This window comes from Chroicocephalus ridibundus, chromosome 1 (assembly GCF_963924245.1).
Source record: "Chroicocephalus ridibundus chromosome 1, bChrRid1.1, whole genome shotgun sequence".
Lineage (NCBI taxonomy): Eukaryota > Metazoa > Chordata > Aves > Charadriiformes > Laridae > Chroicocephalus > Chroicocephalus ridibundus.
This window is the reverse complement of record NC_086284.1, coordinates 70,873,468-70,889,152: the sequence shown is the minus strand read 5'-3', so window position 1 is coordinate 70,889,152 and position 15,685 is coordinate 70,873,468. Positions and strand designations below refer to the sequence as shown.

Below are 15,685 nucleotides of genomic sequence, written 5' to 3'. Positions count from 1 at the left end.
GCCGGGGCTTAAGGGGGACGGGTAGTGGGGGGGAGGTGTGTGTGTCAGGGCGCTCCCGCCGGGCAGGGTCCCCCCCGGCATTGCCCTGCTCCGCCTCCCGGTCCCGGCCCAGAGCCCCGGCGGCGCAGAGGGGAGGGAGCCGCCCGGCCCGGCCCTGCCCGGCCTTCCTGCGGTGGGGCGGGGGAGAGCGGCGGCGCTCCCCGCCGGGCGAGGGGTAGTCCGGGGAGCTCCTCCCGCGCGATCCCGGCAGCGGCAGCGGCAGGAAGGGCAGGGCGGGGGCGGGGGCTGTGCCTGTGCCGGGGGGGGGCGGGCGGTTGGCGGGGGAGGGGCCGCCGCCGCTGCCGCCGGGCGCAGCAGGCTGAGGGGAGGCAGGGAGCAGAGCCGCCGCCGAGGGCCGGGGCCTTGGACGCGTCCGGCGCGGAGCGGGAGGAGGAGGAACGGGAAGGGGGGGAGCCAGCCAGACAGCCCCTCTCGGAGGACGCGGCCCGCATCCGCCCGGGGAAGGGCAGAGGGAAGCGGAGGGGGGAGCGAGCGGGCGCCGCCGCCGCCGCCGAGGAGACAAAGAAGCGGAGCCCGCCTAGGCTGGGAGCCTCCCCGCCGCCGCCTGCCCCGCTCCCCGCCGGCCGGCCGGAGGTAAGCGCGGGCGGGACGGTGATGAGGCCGGAGCGGGGGCTGGGGCCCGCCGTAAACTTGTGCCGGCGGGGGGCGGTGGGGGGGCGGGAAGGGCCGCCGGGAGCGGGGGAGGGGCGGGTGTCACCTGGGCGGGGGAGGCCCCTTCGCCGCCCCGGGTAGGGGGGGGCTGGTACCTGCCCGGAGGGGTGAAGGGGGGGCGGGGGGAGTGTTTGTGTGCCACGTCCAGCTGCGGGGAGGGGGGGTCGGGGGCGGCTCCTCCTCATCCTCCCGAGTTGCTGCTGGTGAGTGTGTGTGAGGCGGCAGCCGCCGCTTTGTGCCACCCGCCGGCCGGCCCGAGGGGAGGCAGCGGTGGGCCGGGACACCCCCCTCTCCCCTTTCCCCCGCGGGGCTCGGCACGGCACGGCCCGGCCCGGCTCGGCCCGGAGGCGGCGTGTCCTACGGGCCCGGCGGCGGGGGAGGGCGGGTAGCGCCTCCCGGCTGGAGCGCGGCGCAACCGGAAAGTTTCCCGGGCGGGAGCGGCCGGGGAGGGGGCGCGGAGAGGAGCGGAGGGGGAGCGGCGCCGCCCCGCACCGGGTCTCTCGCGGCGGGCGGTCCCGGCGGGCTGCGGGCGAGGGTTCGGCCTCCCGGTCTCCCCCACTCCCCCCCCCCAGCTCCTTCTTTCTCTCCGTTCCCGACTGGATCGAGAGCTGAAGCCGGGGGTTTTCTTGAGGAGCGCGCTTCGATATGCTGCCCCCCCGCCCCGACCCCGGTCGATGCCGGTGTAGGTAAAGGACGTAAAGCTAAAAAAAAAAAAAAAAAAAAAAAAAAAAAGTAAAATTATACCTCGTGGACTGACCGCTCAGTAAAGTGCATCCCTGGGCATTTTGGGAGGAAAATTACTTGAGTTTCCAAGTCTTTTCATCCTCTTTTTAATTAAAAATGTGCCCACGCTAACAGCTAGCCCACCTCAGGTAAAGTTGTCAGGTGGGGATTCAGGTCTGTAATTCGGGTCTGACCCGCGACTGGCTGATGGTGGGTGCCTCTCGGCGCCGGTTCCGATGTTGACATCTCCTACTGTTGGTGTTTTTTACCGTGCATGTGGCCCTCCGCATGATTCGGGGTTATTCTGTGAGTTACATGTGGTGTTTTAACTGGCTTGTTCTTTTTGTTACTTTAAAAGTTGAATGCTGACCGAACCTCAGCAAGATTTTTAAAGCCTTCTTTATCTGGGTGGCGTTTCTTCCCCTTGCTGTGAAGCAATATTTGTTTCTGAGGAACACACCGCTACTGTTGTAGCAGCTCAACGTAGGAGAATTAGACTTCTCTTTCATGAAACGCGGCAGCGGCCTTTGTAAAAACAAATTTTCATGGCCTAACCACGCATGGTTTGTATCATCGAGAGTTTGGACTGGTAACTTAATATGGAGGAATTTGAAAGGGCTCACTGGGTAGGAACTTGTGAAGAATCTCTGTTTGAAAGTACTTGTTTTGCTGCTGCTTTTTAGGAATCTGAAGCAGTCAGCACCACACAGATGATGTTAATGGTACTGTGTTTTCATTTTCGGGATTATAACTTCTGAAGTAAAATAATGTTGTTGCTTCTTAGAATTAACTGATTTCACAACTCTGGAAATCTAAATGGCCTTTCTAACTCAAGTCAGTTTAAGCAGTTAAGCAGATCGCTTTGTCTTCGTAACTGACTTGCTTCTTGAGACTTTGACAGAAGATGTCATTTTCGGGAACAGGGAATAAATGTAGAGATAGAAGGCACCTGTACCACCAAATCAAGACTGTAATTAGCAAATATTTTTATATAGGCCATGAAACAGATACAGAATCCTTATGATGTTAGCGCTCGCTGCCGTGGTTCTGTCATTACAGCATTAGCTGTTGTATTGGCCTTTTGCTTCTACCAGATGGCATTTCTGATTGCTGTTGTGATATAATGATACACAAAATCTCTTTTGCTATATTTTTGCAAACCCAACAGCAGTTGTTCCTTGATTCCTTGGATGGTGTTTTTTATTACATCCTTGCTACTGAATATATGATAAATTAAAAACTTCAGCCTGTGGTTTGTGGAGTGGAAAGCGATCTTCTTATCTCCCCTTCCTCTCTTTTCTTCCATTGTTTCCTGACTAGCTATGTGGGAGCATAAGGAAAGGTATTTTTTCTCTCTTATGTGTCACCTTGCATCTTCTGTCTGCTAAAGAAGAGGGACAAGGTCAGCGGCGTCTGTTTCTTTTCCAGCCTTTGTTTTTTGTACCTTGTGTTGCTGTCGGTGTTTTACTCCTTCGGGGCGCTCCTGGCTTTCCTTGGTAGAAACTATAACAGCAGCAACTCAAAAAGTGATGCCCTGATAGCTTTGTTTGCTGGTCATGGTCTTGAGCAGCGGCAAAACTACCTGGAGTATCTGTGTTTTTCATGCTCCTTGAGCATAAAAGCTGCTTCCAGACTCATGGAGACAGGTGCTGTATCAATTTACTTGCCGCAGGTTTGAAATCAAAACCAAGGCATCTTTGAATCCAAAGCGTATGTTCTAGAAAATATTTCCTGTTTGCATCGAGGGACCGATGGTTTCTAAGCCGTGGGTATTCCCCCCGCCGTGCTGTGTTTTGAGGAAGGATTGCTGGTGGGGATTTATTAGAGATATTTGAAGGAGTTTTTAGATAGCTGACAACTGTCTGTGAAACCAGATGCTACCGTGTTTTGGTTACTTTAGTCAGACCTGGGGTAAGGTGCTGGGCGCTCGTCACGGGGCATCCTGCTCCCCTGAAGTAGGTCATCTGGAGTGTGGAAGAGTTGAGGTGCTCTGCAGGAATGATGCTTCCCACTTCTGCTGAAATAATAAACTTAAAGGCAATGCACTTTATCCTTATGTTTACTAGGTATACAGAAATGTTGCAGAACAATAGTTTCCACAAAGTCAAGAATCCTTGTTAGTTCCTGAAGACCTCCAGAGAGAACCGGGATAGTGTTTGTAATGTGGGAAATAGCATTGTTTCTTCTTCCTGAAGCGTAAGTGTGGCCCGTACTACTCACTTAACCTGTCCACTGTTGTCTAGTCTTCTGAAAGAGATACTACATGAGGTCCTGGTGACTTACACCTTCTGAAAAATGACTGTTCTGTTTGTTTTGCTTTGAAATTTATGAGTGTTGGCTTAGGAATTCTAAACTCATTTCTGTTTTAGGTAGTTCCATTAAAATTTTTCTTGCAGATTCAATTATGCCCATTAGTTTCCTCATAATAACGTAGTTGTCGGTGTTCTGCCCAATTAAACCATTGCTCTATTCAGTGGTGGGTAAAGTAATTCTTTCAAGTGTTGTTTTTTTTTTTTCTTGGAATAATCTTTTTTCCCCATCATAAGGATTCTTAATTGTTTCATAAATGCTAATGAAATGAGTAAATTGCAAGTGCATTGAAATATGAAATATATATTTTTATATTCCATTAAATATATGTGACACAACAAATTAATTTGTTTCTCACTGTTAATGAAGTGAGTTCATATTTTAAACCCATCATAAATAACTTTGTGTGCAGTGAGGTGGCCTGGCCGTGTATGTTTTTAAGCTTTAGTAGTATTGTAAATTTTAAGAATTCAGGTGCAGAGGAATAAATCTTGATTAGAGAATAGCAACCCATTGCATCTTAAATTACTGCAGCTATGTACAATAACCCGATGTCAGTAAAGTTTTAGAAGTACTTGTGCTAAGAAAAACATCTGTTAGAGTGGAAGCTCAGGCATGCTGGTATAGGCAGTATTTGTTCAAAGTCATAGAAACAAACTTTGTGGCTTAAAGTCTTTTTCTCTCTGTAGGTTTGTTATGCTGGTTTTGGTCCTAATACCATTAACAAGTATGAACATGGTGATATGTAACTAATATTGATTTTATTGTGAGGTAGACAGTGGGGTGAACATGCTGGGACTCTTGGTAGGTACTTGAATTCTCAAAAATGTTGCTTCTCTCTTACAAGCTTAACAAATTACAGATGCAGTAATGTTTTTAATCTAGGCTGATGAAATTTGATCGAGTTTTCCTCAGCTCATCTAAGTTACTCGCTGCAGAGTACACACAACTATAGAAATGGATGTGAAAAAAGGTGGTGAGATATACCACGGATAGAGTATAGCTGAAACTTTATTAGACAAAACCTGGTATATTTAGTCTGTTTATAAAATCAGCTAGTAACCTTCTCAGGCAACCACCATTTTTTTTTTAATTAAATGAAATATAAACTTTGTTTCCAAGAAGACTTTTAATTAAAAATAAAAAAAATATAGTTAGATGGTAACTCATGGCCATTGTGTCTCAGCAGGTTGTGCTGGTTTTATATGTAGGGCGCTTTCTTTCTCTGTCACTTCAGCAGGTGTCTTAATGCGTAGTCCTTGGAAGTGGTGTGGACAGTGTTTGCTGTGTCAGGGCTGGACCGTTTAGCCAAAATGGATCAGTAACCAAAAATAAATAAAAAGGCCATCAGTTTACTACTACTTTGGTAGAAAGGCAGATTTTAGCCTTCTGAGCCATTTTAGGTTTCTGACTTCTAGAAATGAGCAGAGTATTTGTGGGAGCCTTAATAAGGAGAAGTGACCGGGATGTGCAAGCGGATACTGAAGTTTAGCGAGAGGCTGGAGGCTGCGGATGCTCTTCCTGACGCAGGTGAACTGGGTCATGTCCTCTTACGGTGTAAGATGCTTTTCGCTGAGTGAGTGCCATCTCTCAGCTGTCTTTTCCTACTGGTTACACTGGATCAGCTCCATGCAAATATGGAGGAGCCGTCAGACCCTGCAGGAGAACGGGAGGAGGGTTAGCAAAAGCAGGTGCTTTCTGCTCATGCTGCGGTGAGAGTCTGGGTTCTGCTAGCAGTGCAGCATTTAAAAAAAATAACTCTTTTTATTTTTAAGAAAATAAAGTAAGCTGTTTAAAAATAATTAGTCAATTTCTCTTCTGATATAACTATGTTGTCCTTATTCATGTTTATTTTTTAAAAGTCATTAAACGCTGTTTTAGAACCTTTCCTTCAAAATGAGAATAGATCCTCGCAGGGTGGGAAGGTTTAGAAAGGAATGATGGCGTTCATTAAGCATACAAACTATAAATTAAATATATTGGGATTTTCTAATTCTGACCATCTTGTCAAATTTGACTCTCTGTTGAATTTAAGTTGGCTGAAATTACCCTTTTGCATGCCAATTAAGTTTTTAGTGAACTATATAGCAAAATAAAGCAGTTCATATGTAGTTCCTTCATGAGTTTTGGAGAGAAGAGGAACACTAAATCCTGTTAAAACTTACTCTGCATACAGAGAGTTAAATTGGTGTATTACTCTGAATTTCTTTAGGGCATTCTTGACTAATAAAACATTTCAAGGAACAGCAATAAATTAAGCCTTCTGTTTAGCAAACCCTGGCACTGGTACTGGAGGAGAGGAGTCCCAAGCATCGATTGGACTGACCTCCTGGTTTTAATGCAATAGGAACACCCTCAGCATAGCATGGCTGCAAGGTTTTTCCTTCCTGTTCTTACAATAGCAGTATATTCATCACGCTTGTTTTCTCCCCCATCCATTGTGTGTCGGACTTGGCTCCCAGTGCCATCCTGGGCTACCGCTGTTCCAAGGGAGTTGACTTCTTAGTTGACATCCTAATGATGTTTCGGATGACGACAAGGAAAGTATTTTTCAACCTTTTAATGCAGCAGGAGAGATACGTGGCTGTGTGATATGTTCTCGAGCTGAATTTTGATAGCTGTCATGACAACAAATCACATGTTCATTTCCCTGAATGGATGGTGTCCCGCCAGACACACACGGAGTGTTATCAGATTTGACAGATCTTGAATGATGACACATCAAGGATTCTGGATTCCACCACAGGAGACTTGGGCTGCTGCAAATGCACGCTGCCACCTGGCTTAGCAAAACTCACTGTAGGCTTTTTCTTGGTTTTGAGTTCAGAAGCCCTTTTGGCTTTTTGTTTGTTTTGTTTTAAATAGATTTAGTGTTTGTTGATAATTTAATTGGTAATTTTAGATCAGACCTTTGTTTGCTAGATTCATAGAAGAAAAAAAAAAAAGTAGTTGGACTTTGCCCAGTCACTTTAAAGATGTGTATGTTTTTGATGCTTTCAGTGCTTTTAGTAAGAACTTCAGCAAAACCAGAAGGACAAGTGTTGGATATTTTTTGGGTCGGAAGTGGTCACTTTATGCACTGATTTTTCATTTTGTGTTAGTGTTATAAGTCAGTGACAATACAAACACCCCATGCTAGTTCTGCTGTGGAGTGCGGGGATGGGAGCTGACTCCTGTGTTAGATGGGCTGCAGACGGGGGCAGTGGCACAGATGGTTTGTTTGGCTTATTTTTAGCCTTGGCTGCTGTTTATTCGTAAAGTTGAGATTTCAGTTGGACAGCTGTTTCTGGTTTAAGCAGACTGCAGAAGTCTTGTACAGTTGGATAAAAACCTGATAAATACTGATTTTTGCATGTTTTGTATGGGAATGTTATGCTGCGTTTCAGTATCTAGCATTCCGGTAACTGACTCAGATGATCTGCAAACATCGGTTTTACATGAGTGGTGTTGCATTTATTTGTTTATTTTGAGTAGTGAATTATTTTTGCTAGCAATGCTGTCTGGCTATACCTGTAACATAAATGAAATAAAAATTGTTACTGTTTAGCTGCTGGAAAAAAAAGTACCAAGTTTGTATCTGTAATCAGTCCTTCCTACCAGAACTCCTTGAAATCCTGTGGACGTAGCAGTTTTGGAAGTGTAAGTTAAGACATAGCGTTTTTCCCAGCGAGTATTGAAATTTTGTAAAAGTCCCTGCTATTTTTGCAGCTTTGTGATTTTAATTAAGAATGTTTTTGTTCCAGTCGTAAAAGAAATTGGCTATGGTACATCTTGCTTAAATGTGTTTTCCTTTAATCATTGCATGCTGAATACAAAAACATGTAGGTGGCATTTATAGGTGTAAAGACGTATATTTTACATCAAAAAAGTGTAAGCCATTCAGAGTATAAACATATTGAGCTTCACCTTTCCTCTCTTTCAGAAAAAAGATTAAAAGAAAAATTGATGATCAATCTCCTTCCTTTATGTTTTCAGGTCTGTAGGCAGTCTTTCTGCTAGTGCTGCAGGGATAATATAGAAATAATTATATTGTGGACTATTCATAAATTCACACTGTTTTGAATTCCATTTAATTCAAATAGAGAAAGAAATTAATGCTAATATCCCAAATAATTAATGCTATAATAAAGGATCTGCCTTCCACTTGACACTGAATGACTTATGTTCCGTTACATCAGAAGACTTAAATCATTTTGAGCATTCAATATTAAAATTCTAGTTCATGAATATTAGAAATTTAATCAGATATCTCAGTAAGGACTGTGTGGATTGTATTGGGTTTAAACATTGGTAATAATAAAGCTCGTGTTTAGCACAAGTATCAAAATATGACACATCATTTTTATGAGCTCTGAGGCTCTTAAGGGATGCATGGGGAATCGTAATGGACTGAAATGTTATAGACCTCCTATGACAGAAAACTATTAAAGTCAGTGCAATGTTGTTATTGCGGCAATGTATGTCTTCTGCTGTTAGTCCTGTCTCGTAATACTGATGGTTGTATTCCTTTAGGATCTTTTCCGGTTTTGCTGACAGGAGATCCTGGATGCTTATTTTGTTCAGATACTCCTTTTGCCTCTCTGGAACATCAGGAAGATGCAATGTCGTGGCTTTGTCAAAATGTTGATTATTTGTTTTGTATCCCAACTTTTCCCGCTGTTGCTGTGGCCTTGTGAAAATGCAAACGTGTGCTTAGTACGGCTAGTGGTCCTGTTGGAATTTATGTCTCTTATTTACAAAACACGAAGCTGAGCCATAAGTATGTCTCTTCAAGACAAGAACCAAAATTACATTGCAGGTCAACTCTCCTTTAGTTATACATTCTTTAACTTGTCATGACATGTTCATTAAATTACGTGTTGAACCTCTGCCTACAGTGTCACATAGCCAGCTTAATTTTACAGACAGACTTTACACCTATACATTGTGTATTATGTTACTCTATCAGCAGTCCCATAAAGTCAGCAGGGCAGCTAGTAGTTAAGTGCTGTTAACGAATGTTGAAGACTGAGATGTTAAAGAACGGGGGTGGATTGGGCAGTGCTTGATATAATGCCTGCTTAAGTTCATGGAAAAAGGAAGTTAGTTCCTGGTGGGGAAAACAGGGGATGGTTTAGTTTGGTGTTTAATTTTAAAATATGGAAACCTAGAACTTAAAACAGAACTGAAGGGGGCCTACAAGAAAGCCGGGGAGGGGCTGTTTGCAAGGGCATGTAGCAATAGGACGAGGGGCAATGGTTTTAAACTAGAGCAGGGCAGGTTTAGATTAAACATTAGGAAAAAGTTCTTTACAATGAGAGTGGTGAGACACCGGAACAGGTTGCCCAGAGAGCTGGTGGAGGCCCCATCCCTGGAGACATTCAAGGCCAGGCTTGATGAGGCTCTGAGCAACCTGATCTGGTTAAAGATGTTCCTGCTTACTTCAGGGGGGTTGGACTAGATGACTTTTAAAGGTCTCTTCCAACCCAACACATTCTATGATTCTATGTCCGCAGGTTGGCTCTCGTCCCAGCCAGGTGGGGGGAAAAAAAAATAATCATGTGTTGCCTTTCAAGCCCCAGCCCTCAGGCAGAGTCATCCTGCCCGCAGGTGAGCCTGGGCTGTGTCTGCCGGGGCAGCGCTGGCAGCCAGGAGCTGTGATCCCCCTCTGCCTCTCTGCTCGTCCCCTCTGCCTGCTTGCTGCCGGCCTGGCTGTCAGCAGCCCTTGGCTCTCGCTTCTGCTCTGTTTTATTGGGACCAGCTTTTCAAAGGTAAGGGATGTGCCCAGCTTGCAAGGTGCCACACCTGGTGTTAAGCAGCTGGATTTCAACGGTTTGTTCAAATTGCTGACGCTGTCCTTCTGAAATTGTGATGCCTACAAGATGTAAGAAAAGCCCAACAAACCCAACCCTACAAAACCCAACAACAATCAAAACCCCAGAACCCAATAAGACTACGTGCACCTGGTGTCAAGATAATTCATAGTTTCAGTGGTCGTGTGGATGCATGTTTAGACTTTTTTAGGGAAACACCATTTTATTTCACAAAGTTTGTAAATACTTGAATTTTGTTCTAGAAAAACTGTAATTTAGTTGGTGTATGCCTTGATTGTTGTGTTATCTAAACAGATGGTGATCTTCTCTGCTTTGTGGCTTTGTTAGTCTTTTCCTCCTCCTTTTCCATTTTGTAGTGTTTTGTATGTAGTTAGGGCTGGGAATAGCCTTGATTGTGAGTGGGTATGTTTTTGGGCTATCTGTAATCCATTCACATGGCAGAAATATTCTGGCAATTAAAAAAAATAATTAAATAAAGCTAAAATTAAAAAAAAACCTATATCCTGTCTGGCATGATTACATTCATTTGGGAATAAAGTGAGCGAGTTTTGACTGAAACATTGCAGTTAAAAGTGATGTTCAAAAATATGTTTGAGGTTTCTGAAATGAGGACAGATTGAACACAGGACTCTTAAACCCTTGCATACAACATTTCTGTATAATTGTTTTAAACTTTCTTCTTCCATTAATATGTTCTGGCATTGCATTAGGATATTGGGGTGAGTGCCCATGTGTTTCAGTCAATGTGTCTTTCACTAAATAAAAAGAAGCGTTTTCATGTTGATAAAAGTTGTGAATGTTTCATGTTGCTTTTGTATCATTTTCCATGCGATTATCTTAAAACATTATAAATTTACAGAAGGATAAAATGATTGTCGTGTGTAACCATCCAGTGGAGGTGTTACATACGTCTGTATGTTCCTGCAGCTGCTGTGTGACAGTGGTGGTTGTGTGTTGTCTTGAGTCACCCAGCCCCTTGCTCAAATCCCTCTTTCAAAGCATCCAAATCTGCCTTCTTTCCCCCTTGTGCTCCCTTTGCAGTACTGGGGGGGGGGCACTGGTCATTGCCTTAGAAACACACCTCTTCTGATTAATTCTCTTTTTCCAAGTGACTTAGAGGCTGTCAGGTAGCTGAATGGCATCCAGCTGCTGTGTTATGAAGCCCCTTGTCTAACGGTCTGCTGTTAAAGTTGCTGTGGAGGCTATTACTCATGTATTCTTCACATTGAAAGAGCCTTTCCATTAAATTAACAGCTGTGAATAGCATTTGGATGAAGATATTTTTGTTCTTGTTTTGTTGGCTCCCTATTCTAAGCATGTAGTCGCACACCAGTGACAGAAATGAGGTTGGCTGCTTACTTTATCTGCTGAGGCTGGGAGTGGTACAGGGTGCCTTACAGGTTATTCTGTTGAATATCGTGTTTTCATTTCCTACCTACATATGTATATCCTTGCAGCCTGGTATTTGGGAGTGAGTCGTTAAATCTGGACTGAATTTATGAATATCACTGTGGTCTGAATTGAGGTAGGTTTACCAGTGTGAACTGGCTTCGGGCTAAAACGAATTGTATAAAAATAACACTGTACTTTCCTTCCCCATGCAGCATCCTGTTCCTGCTTGTGCGCTCTTTACTGTGGGAGAGGGAGAACTGCTGGAGCGAGAAATGTGTGATGAGGGTCCAGAGCTGGATCTCGGTGCGACAGGGAGCTGGGGGAACAGCAGAAGCAATCTTACTTAGGTTTTTCTGTTTTCCCGTAGATGGATGTTCTCTTTTTAGTAATATTTCTCCAGAATGTTGCTGTTATGAAAAAGCTCTGCTCTTCTGTGTTGAAATGTAGCCTGGGGTTTTCGTCTTCTAGGTGTGCTGTAATATACTTAGTGACCATCGCCGATTCTGAGGCTTTTATATGCGACACCAATCTGAAACTTTCAAATTTCTGAGGGTAGGTAAAGGAAAGTGAGTTGGAGAATAGAAATCCTGAGTTTAAGGAGGGTTAGACAAGGGATTCATGATTCACAGCTAGTAGTTTTAAATGTGTATATAGCTTTTTGTTTTAAAAAAAAAAGTTTCATTTTAGCATACTTCTAAGATTATTTTTTTTTTAAAGTTGTTTCTTTATGCCTACCAGCTTTCACTACAAAGTGGTTATAATGCAGGTTGCTGAGTCGTTGACCCTTGTAATCAACAACTTATGTATCTTCAGTTTGTTTAGCTTCATACCAAGAAGCTGTAGAAAAGTGATTTTTATATAAAATCACTAGGTGAATAAACTTGTTCACGGAGGAAGGGCTTTAATTTTTCGCTGGTACGACTAATTTTTTATCATTATGTGTGGACTTACAGAATGTGCTCAGCTGAGATTGATCACTGGTGTGTGAAATGACCAAATTATAACAATGGAGAGTTTTCTGAGGTGGGTAATATATTTTCATATGTAGCTTCCAGCAATGAGTTTAATACACTGAAGGCCACATTTTCAGTGCTTCTGTTATTGAAATGTAGTGCTCTGATCGTTTTTCTGCTGAACTTCAATTTAGAGCTTCATCTGGAAAACATCCAAGGGAAAAAAAAAAAAAGCATCAAAGCAAAGTCATAAGAATTGTCTCGGAATGCAGGAAGATCTTTAAGAACAAAATTAAAATATGCAGCGAGAGCTTGAAAAAGTGCATAGAACACCTTAAAGGCTAAATCTGTAAGTAAGAAAGGAAAATAGCGTTACTGGCAGGTACCTTGAAGTTGTAATAGTTTGCTAATCTTGGGTACAGGAAGTAAACTTCTATGTTCTTACTGTTTATAGCTTCATTTCCCATCTTGAATCTTTTGGCTTTGTTTCAGCTAAAGGATTGTAGCTGTTTTAATGATAGATCCCCAAGGAGTATATTACTACCTGCAGATCTCTGGTTTGGTCCTCTGCTCTCGTTCAGAGCCACCCGGTGAACTCTTCCAAAGAGTTCCTCAGCTGAGTTATGATACTCAAGCTGCTTATGAATATGTTTAATTAACTTTTCTAGGGCTTAGATTTGGGACTTTGGCTGGAAGAATACATATGTTAAGAAGCGTATGCATAGTTGAGAATCAGTTTTGTCTCTTTAGTGTTTTCATTGTGACAATGTGAGAACTGCTATTGTAGATACTTTTGCCTGTCTAGGATAGTTTGTTGCCAGCATAGTAATAGCTGTGGCAGGATGGCAGAGTGTGTGCTACTTCAATAGCTGATGACTCTTCTGTTTTCTAGATCTACAATTAAGAATATGGTGAAAAGTTGAATTTCAAGCTGATTTTATTGTAAGAATAATTAAAGAAGAAATTTCTTCCCTATTACGCAGGAACACCTCCTTATATCGTGCTGAAGTCATGCTCTCGTTTAGGCTTCCCATGTGGGATTTTCCTTTCTTTGCAGCTGGTCTGGACCCATCAGACATGGACTTGGGTGGTTCTTGAATTGTTCTGGCACATCAGCACATGGTTTCCATGCAACATGTAAAGCATATAGAAAGTTCCGTAAAGTGCAGATTTTCTAGGGCTTTTGTTTGTTTTTATTCTGCCTTGCAATGAATCTTAAAATGTTCAGGAAATTTAGCGTAGTTTTTTATCTGCTGGGCACAGTAAAATTTTGCTCTAGCATGTGAAAGCAGCTTTTCAGCCCACCCACAAGCTCAGTACACCTAAAAAGCTCAGGTACTGGCTGAGGGGGAGACATGTGTTTGTCAACCTAAATCTTAGCAGACATGGGGATTTTCTTCACTTCTTTTATTACAGAGGACTCTTGTGCCTGCTTTAGCTTCTACATTGTCTTTGCAGCTCAGCCCACACGTTTTTCTTGCTTTTCTAGGAATAGATTCCCTAGATGGCAACACCAGCGGCTGGCAGCTCTCAGCTTGTTGCGCCTGGGGAAAAAACCCTGGCTTTCTCAAAGCCCACTGCCTCCAGGAGCAGCCAGCAGATACGCTGTCGTTGTTAGGAGATGTGAGTGGCAGATACGCAGTAGTCTTGTGTCTGGATGGCTGAAACGCTCATCAGCTGGAACAGCTGAATGAATCCTGGTCTTGGATGAACATGATTGATTAGTGTAGTGAAACAATGTCAGTGCTATGTTAAATATCCCAGTTGCTGCTGCCATAAGTATTTTTAGGTGCCTGCAAGTATTCTCTCCCAGTTAGGGTGGAAATGCTCTTGATTTTCTTCCTTATACATAGGAACCTTAGATTAGACTTTGATTACAGAATCACCTGCACTTTTGTGCAGCCTTTCCAGTCACCTCCCCATTCTGGATAAATCGTATGTGTACGCTGTCTTCAAAACAAATTGCTATAGAATATACACATGGGAAGTTCTTCAGAGAATCTAGGATCTACCCTTCTGGAGTAAGATTTTTCTTGATTTCTGTGTGTGTTTCAAAACAAAGTACCAACCCCAAAGCAGTTCTAGTCAACAGAGTTATTGCCTTTAATTTTCATCCTCGGGGTAAAAAGATGTGTGCGAAGATAACTTAGTTTCAAGAGGCAACGTGAGGAGAAAAGAGAGGAGGGTAAAACTGAGTGTGACAGCCAAAAGTTGAATGATTCTCTGTTTCTGTGTATCTGTGTCGGAAAATACCGTGATCTGTGATTCCAGCCATGAAGGAAAAAAGTGAGGAGGAAAGTTCTTCCTGTCATTTGATTGCTGCTTGCTGATCTGCATTTGCTTTTTTAGAAAAAGAAAAAGGATAATTTCGTCACAGATTGCAAATAGTGCAAAGCAGACATCCCTGGAAAGTAGAAATTGTAGTAGAAGGATGAATTAGTTGCTTTCTACCTACAGCCCAGGACTTGCTCATTTTGGCAACAGCAAGATGTTTAGCTCAGCTTCACCAGTTTTTTTTTTTTTTTTTGAGATCTCTCTCTAATTTCCTGAGTTTGGAGACTGTGTGATTATTTCAGACAGCAGGAGAGCCTTATCTTTTTTTCGGGTTTAAAAAAAAATAAAAATCTGTTTGCTAATTGTTCTGTTATTTTTTTGAATGTTACTTCATAACGTGCATCATTAAACTTTGTATGCAGGAGTGGGAAGAAGTAATTATTTCTTCTTCAGTTGGTTCACAATGAAATAGCCGTAAAACTCTTGATCCTGATTCTCCACCACTTTGCAGCTTGTAAATCATTTACTTTGTACTCCAAGTGCAAAGTGTTTGTATAATTCTAGTATTGGTGTTGATGTATTATTTCTACTTCAGTCTCACTCAAGGCAAGTGTAAATAACTTTACAGAGTTGCAAAACAGTAGGGAAATGAGCCTCCACAAGCTAAGGCATCAGATTTATTTTCTGGGGCAAATGAAGAGATTCTTTGAAGCCTGATCAAAGCCCAAGCTCTCCAGTTGCACATAGTATAAAGTTGGTGGCATTTGAGCAGAATCTGTTGGCTTGGGGAGTTTGTGGGGTTTTTTTTTATTTTTTTTTTTATTGGGGATTTATATCTCTGGAACCCATATTCAACATATTTCTGGAAATGACAAATGCACTGCCATATGGCACTCCAGATTTCAAGCCACTCCGAGGTGCATGTGTGAATTTTAGAGTGCCTGGAAGAAATGAATGAAAACCACATTCCCAATTTTATCTATTGCCGAGCTCTGTAGGCAGAGGAGGGGGGAGGCTTTGAAGTAAATTCTGCTGGAGGGATTGCATGCTTATTTCTGAGCCGCTGTCCTAATGCAGCAAGGTGTAGACGTAATTTATGTTTCAAAATATGCCGTAATTTCAGCAGGACCGCCAGTTTACATGATGCTGTGTTTATTCTGGGAGACGCTAAGAAATACTGAGCATCCTTTTGCTACTGGCAACTCTGTTACTGGTTTTAATCCTTCATTTCCAACCCTTTTTGTGCCTAAACTTCTCTTTCAGGCCTTAATGCCTGAAATTAATTCTTACGTATTGTTGAACTGTTATTTTTATATATGCTGTGTCTCCTTAAAAGGTTCTGTATTGATTGTACTTCATGAGTAGATTTCTTAAGCTTTTGTTGCTTAGTAAAAGCTGAGGAAGCATTACGGAGATAGTTGTACCAGGGTTATTTTTAATCCGGGAGACTCCATGAAAACTCTTTAAATGCAGAAAAGATGTTTGGGGAATTTGTGTCAGGTTTTGGTT

General features: G+C 43.0%; 1 protein-coding gene across 1 annotated transcript in view; it reads left to right on the top strand.

Annotated features, from left to right (window-relative positions):
• Positions 1–302: 302 nt before the first annotated feature.
• NCK2 (NCK adaptor protein 2) overlaps positions 303–15,685 on the top strand; it is an 88,113-nt gene continuing 72,730 nt past the window's right edge. Inside the window, exon 1 of the mRNA XM_063338837.1 lies at positions 303–633. The gene's annotated coding sequence lies outside the window, so the exon portion shown is untranslated. The remainder of the gene's footprint in view (positions 634–15,685) is intronic.